The 21,488-nt window shown below is 39.3% G+C and overlaps 1 non-coding gene and 2 pseudogenes across 1 annotated transcript; 1 reads left to right on the top strand and 2 right to left on the bottom strand.

Moving 5' to 3' along the window:
• Positions 1–330: 330 nt before the first annotated feature.
• On the bottom strand, positions 331–4,744 carry LOC101544262 (histone H2B type 1-A-like; annotated as a pseudogene).
• Positions 4,745–5,825: 1,081 nt separating this feature from the next.
• Positions 5,826–19,983, top strand: LOC101544003 (60S ribosomal protein L17-like; annotated as a pseudogene).
• On the bottom strand, positions 13,113–13,243 carry LOC129406314 (small nucleolar RNA SNORA70). The gene has a single exon (XR_008630925.1). It is a non-coding gene; the product is annotated as a small nucleolar RNA SNORA70 (small nucleolar RNA).
• Positions 19,984–21,488: the final 1,505 nt, after the last annotated feature.

Below are 21,488 nucleotides of genomic sequence, written 5' to 3'. Positions count from 1 at the left end.
GGGGCTGGAGCGATAGCACAGCTGGTAGGGCATTTGCCTTGCATGCAGCCAACACAGATTCAATTCTCAGCATCTCCTATGGTTCCCCATGCACCGCCAGGAATAATTCCTGAGTGCAGAGCCAAGAGGAACCCCTGTGCATCATCGGGTGTTACCCAAAAAGAAAAAAATAATTTCTTCTAATATTGGGAATGGTTTAAAGATATGTTAAGATCCTAAGTCCAATCCTGCTTTCAGGATAACCTGTACCAAACAGTTTAGGGTAGTTCATCCATTTATCAATATTCTTAAAAGAGCTTTTGGGTCATGAAGCTCGTCTGGTAACTGGTTTTACTTGGAGCTGGTGTACTTGGTGACAGCCTTGATTTTTTCAGATACTGCATGCTTGGTCAACTCGCCAGGCAACAGCAGGCACACGGCAGTCTGGATCTCTCTAGACGTGATCGTTGAGTGCTTGTTGTAGTGTGCCAGTCGGGACGCCTTGCCAGCGATGTGCTCGAAGATATCACTGACAAAAGAATTCATAATGCTCATGACCTTTGAAGAAATACCAGTGTCTGGATGGACTTGCTTCAGCACCTTGTAGATGTAGATGGAATAACTCTCTTCTGTTTCTTCCCCTCCTTCTTCTGGGTTTTTGTTACAGCTTTCTTAAAGCCTTTCTTGGAGATGGTAGTGCCTTTGCAGTCCGCTCCAGCATCCTCAGTGTGCTGTTCTAGCTGGACAAGCCTCACGCAATGAAGGAACCGCAGAGAAACGCAGGTGTGCGGGACCCAGGGCCGAGATCTCCAAGGCTGCTCGGATCAGAACTGGGCCTCTTCCACCCAGATTCCCCATTTTCCAGTAGCTAGGCAGTCACACCCAGAAACTGCCCCTGGCACTATGTAATCCCATCAATGGCCAACATCCAGAGACTATAAAACCAAGCTTCTGGAAGCACGACATCTGATAGACTAGCTCTACCTCTTGGAGAACCTGGCAAGCTACCGAGAGTTTACTGCCCACACAGGGGAGAGCCTGGCAAGCTCCCTGTGGTGTATTAATAAGCCAAATACAGTAAGGATGATGGGCCTCATTCCCCTGACCCTGAAGAGCCTCTAATGCAACACCATTGGGAAGAACAAGTAAAGAGAGGCTGCTAAAATCTCAGGCTAGGATGAATGGAGATGTTACTGGGCCTGTTTGAACAAATCGATGATCACCAGGATGACAGTGATACAGTGATACAGTGTATTCTTAAAACTACATAATAATGTGGTCGTCATTTAGATAGAGAATTCCCCTGAATCCCCATGCTTTCCTCAGAAGAAATTACATTGACAAATAACTCTGAAGCTTATTTTTAACTTAACAAAAAATTCCTAGCTTATAAATATGAGCCTAATTTAATTTTTTAATGGAATGGATGATATTTCTTAGTATAGCATGCTACAATATAGTTAACCATTCCTTATGAGCATTCTTCTTTTTAGGGGATTGGCATTGTGAGCATTTTTTCCTATAAATATCCTAGTATGTGTCAGTCTTCTATTGTTTATCCTATAAACTTCCAGAGAGAATAGAAATAAGAAATTTCTAGGATTTTCTTTTTTCCTCATAGGAGTCTTTTTTATTTTTGGACATTTCGTGACAAAATAAGACCCTCCCGCCCACCCACCCCCATAAGGAGATAAGACATTTCAACCCATTTCTAAGAGAATATAAGTTTACTACAATTGAAACTGAAATGAGATTTTTGGGAAGTTTATAATTTATTCTGTGGCACTAGGTTCATAAATAAAAATAATTAAAAAGACCTTTCAAAAGTATTATGTACAAGAAAATATAGACACCCAGAATGAGTGTCAATATAAGCAATTAATCTTGGTTGGAAAAGTTATATTACTGTAAAATGAAGTATCTGAGGTTCTAATTCCATTTGATAGTGGTAAGTTCTTTAAGCCTTTAAGCAGGAGGCTTTAAGTGCCTCCTACTAATCAGAAACTTGCAACTCCCTTTATCTGGTCTTCATGATATAGGCGGGAGGAGGAATATCCACCTTCCTATGACAGAAAGTCTATAATAATAGTTAACTGAGTACAAATGAGGCAAATTACTGTTTCCTGTAAGAAAGGCCCATAATATGTACATACTTATTTTCACTATTTTCAAAATGTATATGCATAAGAATTTATTTTTAAAATAATTTTGAGACCTAACATTCAAAGCATAGTGCATGTTCATAAAAAACACAGTGGAATCATCTCTCTTTTTTAACAGTATAAAATTATCAAATTATACTTTTCGCCCTATATCTCTTCATTTATTGTATACAATTGATAATTCATTGAGATCACTTAAAAGGCTCTTGCCAATTTTTAAGGTAAGACAATGGTGCTCTGAATTAGGGAAATTGTAATAAAAATGGGGAAAAAAAGCACAATATTTCCCTCAAGCTTATGTTGGAGTCTTATTTATCTGAAAGTAGAACTTATAATTGTAAACTTGATTTTATGATAAAGATTTTTACTCTCTCCAAAACCTGAGGTCATAAAGATGGGTTCTAACTAAATTCTAAACAACATGGACAGAACAATGGATGCAACCATGACTGTTCCTATGAAATGGCTTTGTGATATGGCTGACTAATTAAGTACAAATAATTCAGAGACTTGAGGCTGGAGATACACCTTACAGCAGGTAGGGCATTTGGCTTTGATGTGGTCTTCCCGGGCTCCAATCTCAGACACTCCAATTGATTCCCTGAGGCTGCCAGGATTGATTTCTCAGTGCAGAGACAGGATTACTCCTGAGTATCACCCAGGTATGGCCCCAAAACAAAAACAACTCTGAGACTCAATGAATATGGTTAAAAACCTATCTAGAAAAACATAATTTTCTTCATATACAGAATGATTTTAATGTTAATATTGGAAGTTTATACCTTAATCCATATTTCTTATTATCATGTTCAAGATAACATTGCACAAATTTTTGGAGCAAAGAAATGATGAGTTTTTGGTACAGCCTTAGTTTTTGTACACAAAGACAAATGCATAACATTTGGGGGGAACCCTGACTCATTAAAAGGAATATTTGTCAAATGAAGAGTGTCTGAAACAGAACAACTATGAGGGTTTAAAAAAATGCTAAAAGCCTGATATCCATTAAAATATTCTGAGCAAACACTATTTGCAAGATATAACGGGGCTAAGGCAGACCTAGTTTTGTCCTCAAGGAATCAAGGGAAATGCTTAAAGAAAACAGGACTTGGGAAATAGAGTAAGTAGCAGAGGATTTGCTGTAAATGAGGTAAATTTTTCTGTCATATTAAAGAAATATCCAGTTTATTCTGCAAGATTTTAGTAAATAAAAGTCAGTGCAACCAGTAGAAAATGTTCAAGAAGGATTCCAAGTCTCTTAGTGTCAAAGCTTGCTAAACATTTTGGCTGGATAATGTAAGACGAACCCTACAAGATTTCACATTATGGGCCCTCAGTTTATTTTTCTTCATTTTATTTTATTATGTTTTGTTATTTGGGCCACACCTGGCTGTACTTGGAGTCAACTTCTGGTTTTGCACTCAGGGATCATTCCTGGTGGGCCTCAATGGACCATATAGTTTGTCAGGGATCAAAACCAGGTCAGTTGTAGGCAAGGCAAGAACCCTACCTGCAATCCCCCAGGGCTCTCTCTCTCTTCTATCAACTACATGCAGCATTTGACACATGCTATTACATTCAAACAGTAAATTATTTCATCGAAACCTTAAAACCCTCTATGAGAGCATTGCGATTTTACCCCAAATTACAACGAGGCAGTGCTGATTTGGGTGGTAAGTGTGTATTTACTAAACATGAAATAGGAAGAGGCAGTGCAGTGGCTCTCTCTCTTTCTCTCCCACCGCCTGCTTTCAGTACTCTCACACCGCTTCCCCCACCAGGGGAAGGCCCATGGTGATGAGCAGGTGAAGGAAGGAACAAGGGCCAGGCTGGTTGGTCTCAATTGCCGTTTATTCCAATCCTCTCCATTCTCCTCTGATTTCCTTCCAGCTTCTTCCTCACCCATGCTACTTCATTCTCTTTCTGGATCTCCCTTCATTCTCATCCTGGCTCTGGATGCCCCAATCCCCTCCTAGAGTCTAGGTAAATCCCAAAACATAAGGAGTTGGGGCTTACACATAGGTGTGGTCACAATCAATAGGGGTAAAGTCTTTCCCTCAAGGGATGGATCTTCTAGAACATATAGTCATTCAGCAAGACAACTCTCCCAAGACTGAAATTCCAACTATGGGTGTGTTTATCCTCTCCTTAGTCCAACAGATACATAAACATTCATAATATTAATCATTTTGTATGGAAACAGTAACAGATACATTAAGCTTATAGAATTGCTCTCCTGGGATCATCTCGATCTCCTATTATAGTGCAACTCTACTTGATTGTGACACACACATATGCAAAACTGGAGTAAGAGAAATAAGTTTGGTGAATAGAAATTTCCTGATTTTTTTTCAGTAACTTGTTGATTTCTTGTTTTTAACAGAGGAATGGTTTGTAGATCTGTTGGAACCTGACTAGCTTAAGTCAAAGAACTGCCTTTTCACCATCAATGCATAAGACATGGGGGATGTTGGAGAGAGAGCACAGGACTTAAGGCATATGCCTCCCACGTGACTGAGGCAGAGTTGCTCTGAGAAGTCCTGGGAGAGCAGAGCTGCCAGGTCACGCTTAGTAGAGGTGGTGGCACCAAGGATAGAACTCATGTCCTTATGCTTACATGGCAGATACTTTAGCCACTAAGTCTCCTTTCAGCTCCCCGAATCTTATTCATTCCCACTGATAGATTTTTCTGGGGAGATATAGAAGGACATATGTGATCATCAGTGTTATTTATTAAACTGCAATTACATAAATCTGCAATTATCTCATAATAAAGTTAAAGATGTGTATACACAAAAGTGACAATGGGACCACTAGTTCTTGTTCTTCCTCTGCTCCTACTCCTTGGTTGGGACCGGCCCTCTGTATTCCTAGGACTAGGTATAACTTTTACCCCCAAGATCCTATACATTAGAAACACAGATATTTCAACTTACATTTATTTTTTTTTCCTTCACCGTATTCTCAAAATTTCCCTCTGGAAAATGCATATTAACGAAGTGGTCCAGTATTTGTTTACTTTGGTTTATGGAAACAGTGATGACATTTAAACCCCAGAGGAGATACCTGCATGGTCAAACCACAAAATCAATCTTTTCAGCAGTTTATGAGTACAGAATTCAGGTGGTAGCTTGAATATTATCTCTTATTTGGATTGACTCACATTTCCAACTTTCCAAAAAGCACCGGGAGGAATGCTAAGTTTTTAAGTGTTAAAAAATAACAAATTAATGTATTTTAAAAAACAAGTAGAATCATCTATAAGGAGGTAATTCAAAGATAAACACCAAGTTTATCCTAGTACCACTTGCTCTTGTTAATAGGAGCCCTTGAAAATGAATGGCAGATACTCACTGAGGCTTAAAATTATTCAAGTTCTACCATATACAGAAGCATAAATAATTTATGAGTTCTCCAACTTATGAGGTGTTATGTCCCAATAAACTCCACTATTGAAAATAGAGTTAATGAATAATGGAACAAGCACAAAATTTCATTTCTGTCTCTTTCTCTCTTTGAGCCACACCCAGTCATGCTCACTACTACTGGCTTTGGGGTAGGGGTCACTCCCTGTGATGTTCTGGGCCCATATAGTGCCTGCAATCAACCCCCAGGCTCCTGAATAAAAGCATGAGCTCAACCTGTTGAGTTATTTCTCTGACACTCCCCTTCTGAGAAGCAAGAATGGCAATACTCAGAACAGGCAATCATTTATGGGAAGAAGAGTGCTTCATTTTCAATAGTTGTAATAAGGTACCCCAAACTGGGTCTAATTAACTTGGCTGGGTAAGAGGCCTTTTCTGAATGATTCCTTAACTAAATAGATTACGCCTATTTGCTCAGGTGGTGAATATAAAATGCAGGCAAGCAGTAAGATGAAGGGACCAGGGAATTTTTACCAAATATCCTTCTATTGTATTATGTTCATGCAGTTACTAAATCACCACATATCAACAGGCTTTCTATTTCCCATCCTTTTGCTCTAACTGCACTGTGGTAAGGATATTGCTTTAAACGCAGTGTGGCTCCTCTTGCACGAGGGGATTTAGGTGATCCCGGTATGGCACTACTCTAGCTGGAACATGAGAACCCGACAGGATCATGCAAGTCCAGGGGTTTGAACCTTAGTGTTCACTCCAAGAACACTCAGGAAATGCCTCAAGCCACCAAGGGCAAGCATATCAGAAAAGCGAGTAACTATTCCAAGGATGGCACTGCAGAAGCAGTGTGACCCCTTTCGGCATTAGAACGGTGGTGTTGGTAGGTGCCACCAGGACAAACAGCAGTGCTGGATGCATGGTCGTTGGCTGCCTCCCCCACCTCCCTCCCCCAAAATACTCAATTTTTACTGCACATGCTTAAAAATGCAGAAAGTGATGCAGAACTTAAAGCTTTAGTTATAGATTCTCTGGTCATTGAACATATCCAGGCCAACAAAGCGCCCAGTGCTGCAGAACTTACAGGGCTCTTGGACAGACGTATTGATCCCTCTCTGAGCTCTCCCTGCCACACTGGGATGATTCTTCCTGAGAAAGAGAAGTGTTCCTGAACCCGAAAAGGAAGTTGTACAGAAGAAAAAGATATCACAGAAGAAACTGAAGAAGCAAAATCTAATGGCCCAGGAGTAAAACTAAGCATAACATAAATAGAAATCTAAGTGAAAATAAATAAATAAATGGATAGATAAATAAAATGGGGGAAAGGCAAATCATGGTAGGACATTGTTGTCAAACAAATAATCATCAACACAACAAATCTTTATAGTGGTGAAGATAATACGGATTCTCATAGACTGAGACTGTGTCCTGGGAGTACAGAAGATATTAGCAAAAAAGTTAAACTAAAACAATTATTAGTAGGAAAATACCATTTTTTTTTTTTTGCTTTTTGGGATCACACCCAGCGATGCTCAGGGGTTACTCCTGGCTTTGCACTCAGGAATTACTCCTGGCAGTGCTTGGGGGACCATATGGAATGCCGGGGATCGAACCCGGGTCGGCCACGTGCAAGGCAAACGCCCTACCCGCTGTGCTATTGCTCCGGCCCCCAGGAAAATATCATTTTGCTGCTCAAAATTTCAATGAGTTAGAAAAGCTGAGTCTTGCATTACTTATGGGGGATGAAATCACCTAAGACAGTGATAACAAAGTGAAGAAAAAGGAACAGGGCAGAAAATATGAACATGTAGCATAAGAGACATTAAACTTTGTTTCATGAAACTTCGCTTATAGTTTACCTGTAGATATGCACACAACATGGACATGCTTTGGGTCTCAAAATGAAATATATTTGATCAATACGGGGTTGAATGGAATCATTATCATGAGTGGTGTAGTTGTAGCTGGTATTAAAAAGTTGAAGGAGAAGGCAAGTCCATTTAATATATCCTACTCTGTGTATGAGTCACCACTGAACAAACACTTTCTCAACATTCGTATCCCATGTAGCCCAAGAAGATCAATGACTTACATTGTGTTGGACCATCTGGTTTAAATCAGAACAATTCTCATTGGACTGAAAAAGACCCTTGCATGTGTCGCCACGGCTACTTTGGCTAAGAGTCCTTGGTAAATATTGGAGATTCCAATGAACACTAGTACAGGTAGGTTACTTCTTTAAAATAAACACGTCTTTGTTTCTCATGAAATAGAAGTGTGAAACTCACGGAAAAGAACATATAAATTTCAAATGGATTGAACTACCTTCATCAAACATTTTTACACATGACCTAATATGAATTTACGCTGGATCATTGCTTTCAGTGATATGTTGATTTTGTGTTTTTACACAGAAATGGCTTGTAGTTCTAGTGGAATCCAAAGAATTTAAATTAAAAGGACTTCCTTTCTACCTAATCAATGCACAAGGCAGCTTTTTAGAAGTTTTTTTTTTATAACCTCCATCCCTTCCCTCTACTAGTCTTGAAATAAACATCCCTTTTGTCCTCATCTGTCCTTAACTTCTATTTATTATTTACACAGGTTTACACATCAAATAGCCAGTTCACACTAGTAACACACTAATAGCCTCTTCTTGCACAGATAGAAATTATGTACCTGCCACTCTTATTTTCTGCAGAAACTCAGTGGCATAAAATAGAATCAAATCAGCCTTGCCTCCATTTTGGGGACCCTTAAAAATAGCTTTCAGATAATACATGAAGTTGAGATGGGTCAATATTCTTTCTCATCATCCCCTAAAAGACAAAGCTTTTAACTTCTTTATCCCTAGACTTTTAAATTTTCTCAAATAAATTCTTTGTCCATGCTTAGAGCCCTATTTCTTAAACTGTGGTTTAATCACTGTCACTGTCAGTGTCATCCCGTTGCTCATCAATTTGTTCCAGCGGGCACCAGTAACGTCTCTCATTGTGTGACTTATTTGTTACTGTTTTTGGCGTATCGAATACGCCACAGATAGCTTGCCAGGCTTTGCCGTGCGGGAGCGATACTCTCGATAGCTTGTTGGGCTCTCTGAGAGGGGCGGAGGAATCGAATGCGGGTTGGTGTCGTGAAAGGCGAATGCCCTACCCTTGTGATATCGCTCCAGCCCTGTGGTTTAATACTTTTAAAAAATTATATTTATTGTTTGAGGTGCTGTGATTTATAATATTTTTAATAATAATTTTATGTGTAGATCATAACAGTACTACCCCATCTCCAGAGTTCCCACCTCCCTCCCACAAGGTCACCTGAGAGCCCTCCCCTTCAACACCTCGTGCCCCCTGCAAACTCAGCTCTGGGGATCAGTTTTCCCATTGTGTTGCTCTGGCTCTTTGGTGCTCCCTTACTGTGTGTCTTCAAGTCCTACATATGAGAGAGATCACTCTGTATCTGGCTCTTTTCTTCTGACTGAATTCACTCAGCGTAGGTTTAGGTCATAAACTGTGTTGCAATGCAATTGGGGACATATAGATTGAAGTGGGGGTCATTTTGAAATAGAAATCTTTATGACTATTTGTTCTTGTATGCCTATGTGCCAGTGGTCTTGTAACAATTTCTTAAGTGCAAAAGGACTTGTGATTGGGAAAAGTTTAAGAAGTTCTGAGAGCTGCTCTGTTCTCCCACTAGCCTGCCTGTGTGAATTCTGATTCGCTGTTTCTGAGACAGAGATTCAGTATTACAGACTATCTGGGATTCTGTCCCTTCTTCTCACCTTCTATAGTCAACCTGTTCTGAAGATTCTCAGCCACATCCAAATCTTCCTTGAAGCACTCTAACCCCCCTCCACAGTTTCTTTCTGTCTAAGAGAGCATCTGCAATGTGTCTTAATTGAGCAATTGAAAAGGCCAGACATAAATGCCACATGTCATCATTACAGGAGTTGTTTTTTATTTTTAAATGAAAATAAATACAAGACAAAACCTCACCAGGAAGACTATATGTCCTAATAATAGCTCTACAATTCCCTCTTAAAGATAAACTCCTTCTCATTATTCTAGCCATTAACTTCACATTGCAATATATATATACACACACACACACACACACACACACACACACACACACACACACATATATATACGTATCACTGTATCACTGTCATCCCATTGTTCATCGATTTTCTCAAGCGGGCACCAGTAACGTCTCTATTACACTCAGCCCTGAGATTTTAGCTGCCGCCTCTCCTTACTCGTCTTTCCCAACAATTGGAGGCTCTTTCAGGGTCAGGGGAATGAGACCTATTGTTACATATATATGTATATGTGTATAAATTTATTTTAAATATGGCACACACCATGCATTTGAAGAACATCCTTTTTAGAGGTCACTGATGATATTAGTATCATGTTAATATTACCACAGTGTAGGATAACATAGCCTCAGGTAGTTTAGGTTTATTGGGTTACTCCCATCACAGTGCTCCCATTCCTCTGTGTTTATTTGTAACTTCTTTCTTAGTGTTCTGTTGACTTTTAAATATTGTTTTTCTCTTCTCCTTGAGTCCTTTGCATAGTTTATTCAGAGCAATAACCTTTTTGTATGGACACAGGAAGACTTAGCAAATGCTATGCTTTTATAACCTGGGAGTCATTTGACTCTACATGATATTTTCCTCCTGGGTATCTGTTCTCTCAACCTAAGCCTCAGCTGCCCATAATTCCTAGCACCCCCAAAAGCAGGGTCCCGACGAGGGAGGAGATGGACCCAGGGCAAGCAGTGAGTTGTGTGCTACCCTGGCATCGAGATGGGCCTGGCAAAAGTGCCTAATGCTTAACTATAAGTTAAGAGCTTGATCATGGACAAATGCTGTCATGATCCAAACAGTGATAACTAGATTTGGACCCTGCTAGGGTTAGGAGTGATTAATCTGGCCTGAGTGCTGTAGTCTGAGCCTGTGGCAAGATGTTGCCAGGAGAGCTGCCTTGCAAGCCTCAATGTATCTCTTGCTATGTCCATACAAAAATAACTAGTATTAAGATGTTAATAAGTGTTTGGACTAAGGAAAGGAAAAAAAAAAACCTTAAGAGTCAGGAAGGGCTTTGGAATGCCCTGCCCTCAGGAAGGGCTTTCTGATGTTGATTTTGCTACCTGGCTGGGTGTAGCCTAGAGGGCAAGGTGGGAGAGACAAGTAGGAGGAGAGACTAGAGAAGGCTGGAGTAGATGCAGAGAGAGGCCAGAGCTGGGAGTGCGGGAGATGAGAAAGATGGAAGATTGAATAAAAGGTAACTAATCAGCAACCAGCTTGGTCCTCCTTCTTCCTTTGCCTGTCCTTGGTAAACGGCCGTCCCGATCAAGCCCATACACAGCGGTTCCAGAGCACCGAATGCGGGTGGTGAGACAGAGCCGCCTGGAGAGCCCGAGAGCATGCCTTAGTTTTTTACACCACAGGTGCCACAGAACCAAGCTACCCCGTCTGACATTTGGAAGAATATTTTATTACTTGAGTCAGAACAACAGTACAGTAGGTAGAGCAATTGTCTTGCATGTAGCCAACCCTAGTTCTATCTCTGGCACCCCACAGGGTCCCCTGAGACCTATCAGGGGTGATCCCTGAGTTCAGAGCCAGGAGTAAATCTTGATCGTTGCTGGTATGATCTCAAAACAAACAAGCAAAAAATAAAATAAAATAAATGATCATTACTTATATATGACTATATCTTTCCATTCCACATTGAATTCCTTTGCAATTCTGTTTGTCTGTCCTAGACAAACTTAACAGGAACTAAGTTTTATATTTTTTATAATTATTTTTAAATGAGCTGTTTATAATCACCCATTTCTATATTCCAAAAAACAGCAAACACATTTGAAGCAAGTAAGGGCAAATGGATTTCAGTTTTTCTTACCAACTAAGATTGCAAATTACTGGAAAGGGTTATAGGTGACAGGAGAATCTCTGGTCAATCAGTTCTGCAGTGGGCTTGAGAAGGAAGCTGGTGACCCAACAATCGCCCTGCGTTGATGCAAGAATCAAGAATCAATGCCAATCTTAGTGGTTACAGAAAAGTCTTGCAACCACATGGCATCACCTGATTCTAGGAAGTTAAAACTTTCAGCACAAAAGTAGCTACAGCCAGACCCATCTTGGAGGTATTGTGGGTTCAGTTCTCGACCACCACAACAAAGACAATATCGGAATAAAGACAGTCACATGGATGTCTTAGTTTCCAGATGCATTGAAACTTATAATATAGAGCACTATAGTAAACATGCAATAATCTTTTAATTAAAAAAAATCCTGTTAATAGCTTAATTGAAAAATGCTAAACCAAACAGTGCTAATCATGATCTGAACCTTCACTAAGTTACGACCTTTTTGTTGCAGGGTGCTTGCCTTGAATGTTGAAAAAACAGAGTGATAGTTGCTGAAGATTGGGGTGGCTATGAAAGTCTCTTAAAATGAGTCAAAGATGATGCTCACCACATGGACGGGCCCTTTCACAAAGGATTTCTCAATAGCATGTGAGTCTGTTTAATAGCACTTTACCCACAATAGAAATTCTTTCAAGTGAATCCTCTCAGACTCTGCTGCTGCTTTAACAACTAAATTCACCCTATTTTGAATCCTTTGTTTCCATTTGAACAATATTTCCAGCTTTTTCACTAGGAGCAGGTTCCATCTGAACAAACCATTTTTCTTTGTTGATCCATAAGCAGCTACCGTTGCTCCATTCGTTTTCACAGGCGATTGCAACAACAACACAGTTCAGAGTTTGGGCTCCACTTCAAAATCTAGTTCTCTTGCTGTTTCCATCACATCTGCAGTCACTTCCAAAATAATTACAATAGTAAAATATGAGAACACTGATCACAGATCACCATGACAAATATAACAAAGGTTTGAAATAGTTTGAGGATTAACAGAATGTGGCACAGGGAAACAGAATACGCTCACACTGTTGGAAAAGTGACACCAGGAGATTTGCTTAATGTAGGGTTGCCACAGACCTTATATTTGTTAAAAAAAAAAAAGAAATATCTGCAAAACACATTAAAGTAATACATTATAAAACTAACTATGCCTGCCAGCCTGTCACAATGCTAAAATTCCAGTATTAGCAATTCATGAAGACTTCTTTGTTTTGTTTTGTTTGGGGATAGAAAACAGGATTTATTAAGGGTGGGGTAGGGAACAGGAGGGAATTAAAGGAGCTGGTCCTAAGCTCCCAGGAAAGCAGGGCCCACTATTTCTCCACAATTAGGAACCTATTTGACATCAGAACCATCTGGGATGAACTGTTTTCCAGCCAGTCTTCAAACCCATCAGTATTAAACTGGGTAAAGCCTTGCTTCCTGTCAATGTGGATCTTCTGGTGGACGGGGAGCTTGAACTTGACCTTGCATAGACTTTCATTCACATCAGTCATGTGCTTCTTGTTCTTCAGCTTGGTGGGTTGGAAATGGATTTGACCCATGTAGACCTTGGCCACAGAGCCCTGGGGCTTTCCAAAGGAACGCTCATACTGGACTCATATTTGGAACCGAAGTTTAGAAACCATTAGAGCAGATAGAAAGATCCACCACAATGGGCTGTCTCCAGGGTTCCTAAGGGCAGCCTGGAAAAGCAATGGGTTCTGGATATTCCTAGGAAAGCTGCTGTTCCCAGCCACTGAACCCATGTTCCCTGGGAGGGAAGAGAATGGGGACTTAATCAGTCATTAAAGATTCTTGACGACATTAAACACTTATAAAAAGTTATGAAAACTTCCACTAACAAAATGCTACAACTATTTCTTTAGTATGGGTGAGAAAATAGACTGAATTTATGATCCACAAACATATGAGAAGGAACAAGTCTATTAAATTGTTTTTCAAAGTTAACTGTGAATGAACTAAAGAATCCTTTTTATGAAAATATGGTATAAATTCATGATGAGGAAGTTAGAGCCAAGAGGATAGAAGTAAATGCAAATAAATGAATAAATAAAAAAAAGAGAAATTAACTTTTTGTATGTATAATTTAATCTACATATAAACACACAAATATATACTGTGTATCTTAAGCGCCAGGCTGTTTTCACTCCTCCCCACCCCAAGGGACCCAGCCGCAGCAGTCGACCTCCACTACCCAACAGCCGCCATGTTCTAGGCTGCTTTCCTTATAAGACAATTCCTACCCATTTTCCATAATTTCCACACCATATTTGATGGAATTCAGACAGTAGGCAACAAATCATAGAGGGTAATATATATATATACCTTTTAGAGAGCCCTGCAAGCTACCGAGAGTATCCTGCCCATATGGGCAGAGCCTGGCAAGCTACCCATGGCATATTTGATACTCCAAAAACAGTAATGATAGGTCTCATTCCCCTGATCCTGAAAGAGCCTCCAATCGTTGGGAAAGATGAGTAAGGAGATGCTGCTAAAATCTCAGGTCTGTGAGGAATAGAGACGTTACTGGTGCCCGCTTGAGTAAATCCATGAGCAACTGGATGAGAGTGATACAGTAATACAGTGCTATCTTAAGCATAACAGCTTTTTCTCCCTAAAACTAAAATAGTACAAGCATAACACTGTAAAACTAAAATTTAAAAACTTTTTTAAGATTCTTCAACATTAATAATCTTCACAAAGATTCCAATTCTTCCTTTGTATCTTGATAGGGCATGAGAAGAAGTTCACTTGGTAAATTCTACTCTAGGTAGAAATGACTTTGTACCTGCTAATAGGAAATAGAGGATTAGACAGATTAGCAGTGTCAGCGCAGAAACCACAACAATAAATATAAAAGCAATCTCCCATGTGTGTGTGCCCCTTCTCAGTTTGGCCCTGAACTCTACACACAGACATTCACTCAATCATTGCCCAGCTTCTGGGCAACACTCTGCTTATTCCTGATTTATGGCTGGACTTCAGCTGTCTGTTTAAAGTCACATAATAAATAAACCCAAATCTGTTTTAGGTCAACGCTCTTTCCACCTTCCTTCCCTCACCGTGTCTTCTTCTGAATCCTTGAAGAGCTTTTGGTGCCCACCCACGTCAGTTCTGGATGCAGACAATATGGCAAGTATGTGCAGGGGATTGAAGAGAGGACAGTAATAAAACTCTACAATATGTAAAGTGATATTTACATTATAGATACTTAGAAGAGACATTGAACTAGAATTCTCTCAGCGCCATATTTTGTGTGTGGATATATAAATTGTTTCTAAATAGGATTAATGTGACGTTTATATAGCAACATGAACTCTAAACTCTCAGTGGCAAAATCTTGTAAACTGGTGTTAATATTCAGGCTGGAACAGGATAATGTGGACAAATCAAGAAAAAAATACTATCTGGTTTGTATACCTTGTATAAATAAATGTTTAAAACTTAAATTTGCCTACATTTACTAAGCACAGAAATGAGACCTAATTAAACTGAAATTCCATGGAAAGCCTTCCAAAGCTCTTAGTTTACTCATCCAGTATAAACACTGTAAATGAATAAAATGCAGTGTATTAAACAATTTAAAGATATATTCAAGGTTCCTCAAACCCAAGCAATAGAATTATCCAATTGCACAGAGTGACCAAAAATGACTAAAGATTTGTGGGTTTCTGTCTTTTGGAAAAGAAATTAATTTAGAACACACATAGTATAACAGTACTGTAGCACTGTAGCACTATTGTCCCGTTGTTCATCAATTTGCTTAAGTGGTCACCAGTAACGTCTGCATTGTGAGACTTATTACTATTTTTGGCATATCGAATATGCCACGGGTAGCTTGCCAGGCTCTGCTGTTTGGGCGGATACTCTCAGTAGCTTTCTGGGTTCTCCGAGAGGGATGGAGGAATTGAACATGGGTGGGCTGCGTGCAAGGCAAACGCCCTACCTGCTGTGCTATTGCTCCAGTCCATAATATAACAACATAGTATAAGAACATCTGGATTAATTATATTCCCAGAATAAAGCAATGTCAGTATTTAGTCATAGACTGCAGCTAATATTTTTAATAAGAATAAAGGAAACAATAAAGGTGTTGAGTGGCCGCTGTGCTCAGTCTCTAGCCCTCATTCAGCCCGCAACTCCCTTCCCCCACATGGCCTTCGACTACAATGTAGTTGGTGATCGCTTCTCTGAGTTGACCTTTCCCCGGAACGTGAGGCCAGCCTCGAAGCCATGGAGTCAACCTCCTGGTACTTATTTCTACAGTTCTTGGGTGTTAGTCTCCCACTCTGTTATTCTATATACCATAGATGAGTGCAATCTTTCTATGTCTGTCTCTCTCTTTCTGACTCGAGTATCATTGGGTGTGACCTCAAAACTAAAAATATTTTAAAACTAAAATTAATTAACAAAAGTAGAAAAAGTCACATTCCTTTTTCAATTCATTTTTCTTTTCCTGGCTAAACTTCCAAAAAAGGAGCCTATTAATTTTGAAATGATATGGTTCATAGGTGGGCTGGAATGATAGCACAATGGGTAGGGTTTTGCCTTGCACATGGCCGACCTGGGTTGGTTTCCTCTGCCCCTCTCAGAGAGCCTGGCAAGATACCAAGAGTATCCCACCTGTACAGCAGAGTCTGGCAATCTACCCGTGGCATATTCAATATGCCAAAAACAGTAACATCAAGTCTCACAAGGGAGACATACTGGAGCCCATTCGAGCAAACTGAGGAGCAATGGGATGACAGTGAAACAGTGATACAGTGATGGTTCATATATATTTAGTTCTAAAAATCTATTTTGTTGATGCTTAGCTTTTCGATGACTTTTGATAATAACTTAGTTTTTGAATGACATGTAAAATAATTGCAAGTAATTAAATTTTCAACAATTATATTTATATGTGTCTATATTTTATCAAATATTTGAATTCTGGCAAAATGTAATATTTAAAACTATGCAATGTTTTAAAACGTGATACCCTTTCACATATAATTGAGAATGCAAATGGAGGAGAAAAACTGATTTTTTTCTTCAAAGAATAAATGTATTGCTTATCAACTCTAAAAAAAAAAAAAAAGAATAAAGGAAACATGCTAGAAAAAAGATACTAAAGTCTCTTGGATCTCTCCGTAGTTCCACATCCCTTTCATCTTCCCTTCCTCCCCAAGGTATCTCTTTTGAGCTTGGTGAGTATCCTCCCAATTCATATATTCATGTTTGACAGGTTAACCAGAAACAGATATTCCGTTGCTGCTAATTATTTTAAATTTTATGAGAAGTGTTTATGTTCTAGGTTTGGAGAGGTAGGACTGTGGGTAGGGTACTTGCCCTCCACATGGCTGGTCCAGGTTCTCTACCCCACCCACCATATCGTTCCCTGAATCCTGTTAGGAAAGAACTGTATCCTCAGGTAGAAAGCCCAGAACACTGCCAGGTGGGGCCCCAAACCTTCAAAAGTAAGGTTTCTTTTTTTCCTATGTATAAAATATGTACACATGTATTATTTGAAATACTGGAAAACATCCCAACAGCACATTATCATTATCTCCCAGTCTGCCTTGGTAAGCTCGGTTCCATAAACCAGTTCTCAGGTGCTATTCTCTTTGGCCGTTCTTTAATTCCATAATATATTTCTTCATATACCATGTAAGAAAGGGATCATTCCTGTGTATCACTCAGCATGAGATCTTCCACTACTAACTTTGGAGCGTGGCTTCACCCAAAAGTGCTCCAAGGCTGTACCTACTCGGGCTCAGAAGACCATGTGATGTTAGGGACTGAAGCCAGCCTTCCACACGTGAAGCATATGCTCAATCCATTGAGCAATCGCTCCATTACCTGCATTTTAAGAATAAAATGGGGTGTCAACCAGCACTTTACAGATATGTCAGTGATAACTTCCATGTGGAATTCCATTTTCAAAGTATGCTATATTCTGTCCACTGCTTTATCAAAGACATTTGGTATTCTTATTCCCCTGATATTTTTTTCTGTTACATGCATGACTCATTATGTACATGCATATGTGTTTCTCCAGGGTATATACCCAGAAGTGAAATTGTCGGTTCGTAGGTGTTTGTGTTTTTAGCTGTCCTAGATAATTGCCAAATTGCTCTGCCAAATGATTGTATCATTTTGCACTCCCACCAATAGTGCACCAGAGTTCCTATTTCTAAAAGACATAGTGAAAACTTTAACTTGTCTATTTATTTCAATTTAGGAATCCTTACTATAATTTCTTAATTTGTCAGAATTTAGATTGTGTACAGGCCATAATACATAACACAGGAGCTGTTGGCAGGCTGTTTTGTTATCAACAAAGCCCAACAAATACAGCACCGGGATCTCAGTGACACATCTGTAGCAGAGAAATATTAAGTGCATTTGGTTATGAGACAACATAATAGAACAAAACAAGTATTTCTCTTTGTAGGCCTTTATTGAATCAAGCAATTGCTAGGCAATATGTACAGATGTGAGGAAAATGTAATTATTGTTTTAGATTAGTTTCCTTTACCTGCAATATGAGCCACTTACTTTCTATCAATGCTTACCATCACATTGTATTGACTTAGATTATTTTTTTCTTGTATTCAGATAATCTTTTTTAGCCCAGAGGCAAAGCAACTGTTTCATCTAAGTACCTCCTAGGGACTCCTGTTACAATAGCTACTGTATACACATTCTCATGAAACTTTTTGATATAAAGTGTCAAGTCCAAAGAAATTAAAAGAAGGTGAAAATATGGATAGAAAGAGGATAGTTATAAAATAGCTCCCTCTTAAAGCTCGGCATTTGAAATCAATATGCTCTATTACATCTGGCTGTGATGATGTAACATCCCTGCTGATACCATCTGAGTTGTTGATCCATAAAAATGTACCTCTGTGGTTTTATATCGATTCTCCTCTTCCACCTCCTTTAGCACATGAATAGTACTATAAGTTTATGAAAGGACAGATAAGTTCATAAAAAGTTCATAGGACAACGTTTATGAAATACTTCATAAAACAACTATGTAGAAAAAACTGTTCCTGAAACAACTACATAGCATAGTTAATATTTATTCATTTATATTATACATTATATAGAATATTCATTTTATCATACATTATTATACATCTACATTATACACTTACATATACATTGTTATACCTAGACTACATTTACATTACTATGCATTTATAGCTAATCGTCCAGTTGTTCATCGATTTGCTCGAGCAGGCACCAGTGACATCTCCATTGTGAGACTTATTGTTACTGCTTTTGGCATATCGAATGTGCCATGGCTAGCTTGCCAGGCTCTGCTGTGCGGGCGCGATACTATCGGTAGCTTGCTTGGTTCTCAGAGAGGGACGGAGGAATCGAACCTGGGTTGGCCACGTGCAAGGCAAATGTGCCCCCTGTGCTACATTAAAAAAAAGATAAAGGTAATAAAAGCATAAGAAAAGAAGACAAGAATTAGATATTTGTTCCCACCCTTTTTTCTTCCTAGGAATGAGAATGAAGTTAGAAAAACAACAATAGTTTATACACAAAGGCATTTTTAGAGATTCAGAAGCCAATGGAGAACATCTAATTTAATGCATTCACTTTCAAGTTGAAAATCAGAGACATTAAAATAATTCTGCTAAGGCACACTTTGCACTCCGTTTCTCTGACTTTCTTTTCTCCACGGAGGTGAAGCAGTCACTCCTCGCATAAATGCAAAGTCTGAACCTGCTTGACTTCAATTACCTGATCTTTAGAGCTCCACACCCAAATCCAGAACAACAATGCATTATTACCTTTTCCCGTAAAACAGTATTAATGGTAGAGAACTTGAAAATATGCATGAATTTTGCACTTCACAATACAGCACTGTCTGACAAAAATGCAAACTGCAATTGGTGCTTCAGGAGAACATGGCATGTATGCTCCATTTTCTTATTTAACAAATATTTATTGAGATCCATTTATCTACTGAGAAAACAGCAGAGGTTACTGCTTCTCTTGGCATTTACAGTTTAATCACAAAGCACATAATTAAAAATAATTACACAAAGAAGTGGAAGGTGCTGTAGTGCATTTGGAAAAGAGAACTAAATCAACCAAGGGTACTGGAAAATGGAATGTTTTAGGTAAAGGTTGAGTAGGTGGTACCCTGGAATACTGCCCAGCTCATTTTCATGAGAAAGAGAGCTAATGAATATTTGAGCATCTTTTCACTTTGGTCTTTGCTAAAAGAGGAGTCATAATGTTTTGCAACGCATTAGATTTTTATGTTGTTTCTTCTTACTATTTCTTTCTTACTGCTAGTTCAAACAAGATTTCCATTGTTTAGATAACTTTATTGTTCTTGATCTTGTGCTCCTTTTCAGTATCAGTATATTAGTCAGTTGCATAATCTCCGGGCAGCTAGGGAGGACCCCGATGGCTCCCACTCTCACTGCCCGCGGTCTGTGGGCTCCAGCTGCTCCCCTAGCCAGGACGGCCCATGCCATGGACAGAGGGAGGAAATGAGGGACAAGTCGGTTGATTGATCACTTACCGTTTATTCCATCCTCCCCACATGCCTGTTCCAGTCTCACTAAGCTCCCCATTCTAGTCTCACACTGCCCCTTACTCCCGTCTCCTCCTGTCTCTCCCTCTCATCTCTCTGCACTCCGTCTTGCAGCCTGGGCTCTCTCCACGTACCTGCTCCTATATTCTTCTATATTCTTCTCCCTCTGCCTCCTGTTCTAGTCTCTCTGTGCTCCATCTTGCTGCCCTGTTCTCTCCAACTCTCCGGACTCTCTCCAACTCCCCAGCATTGGGGTTAGACACTACCCCCTGTCTGGTAGCAAAATCAACATAAGAAAGCCGTTCCTGACTTCCCATCAGTCTCAAGGGTGGAAACACCACCTAGGGGTGTTCCTCTTCTCCTTAGTCCAATAACTTAATTAATATCTTAATTAACATCTTCATTCTACTTCTTGGACACAGTAAGAGATACATTTAGCTTGTAGGATGGCTCTCCCGGGAACATCTCGACACAGACTCAGACTACAGTGCTCGGACCAGATTAATCTTTCCTAACGCTAGCAGGGTCTGAATCTAGTTATTACTTTTTGGATCATGATATAATTTGTTCATGACCATTCTCTTAACTTATAGCTAACTATTATGGTGCTTTGGCCAGGCCCATTTCGATGCCAGGGTAGCACATAGCTCAATTTGCCCTTCTTCATCCAGTCCCTCATTGGGACCCTGATTTTGGGGTGCTAGGAAGTAAGGGCAACTGAGGTTTAAGTTGAGAGAACAGATGTCCAGGAGGTAAATATCATTCAGAGTCAATTAAATCCCAAGTTACTAACGTATAGCATTAGCTATCTTCTTGTGTCCATACAAAAAGGACATTGCTCTGAATTAACTACACAAAGAACTTAAGGAGAAGAAAAAAACAGTATTTACAAGTTAACAGAGCACAAAGAAAGAAGTTACAAATAAACACAGAGGAATGGGAGGACTGTGATGTGAGTATGCCAATAAACCTAGTCTCCCTCTGGCAAGGAGGAAAGGAAAACCAATGTTATTCTACAGTCACTAAGTATAAATATAATGATTCTGATGTATGTAAACATTGAGGATGATCCTGTGTTCTCATTTTGGAAGGAAAATAATCTAGGAGAAAGATTTTCAGGAACGTATTTGAAAATCTGAACTAAATTAGGTAACAAACTCAGATCTCTAAGGTACTTCCGGTTTCAATTAAGAAGTGCCTTTAAAATTTATAGCATTCTTGCTTTTGACATTTTCTGTGAAATGGGAATAGCAAAATGAAGTCTATTAGCATATTTCTTAGCTATATATACATATATATTTGTATATATATACATATATATATACCCTGAAATATATATATATATATATATATATACCCAGGGTATATATATATATACCCTGAAAGAGCCTCCAATCATTGGGAAAGACGAGTAAGGAGAGGCTGCTAAAAACTCAGGGCTAGGAGGAACAGAGACATTACTGGTGCCCGCTCAAGTAAATGGAT

The sequence above is a fragment of the Sorex araneus genome, chromosome 6 (assembly GCF_027595985.1).
Source record: "Sorex araneus isolate mSorAra2 chromosome 6, mSorAra2.pri, whole genome shotgun sequence".
NCBI lineage: Eukaryota > Metazoa > Chordata > Mammalia > Eulipotyphla > Soricidae > Sorex > Sorex araneus.
This window is presented reverse-complemented; position numbering and strand designations above follow the sequence as displayed.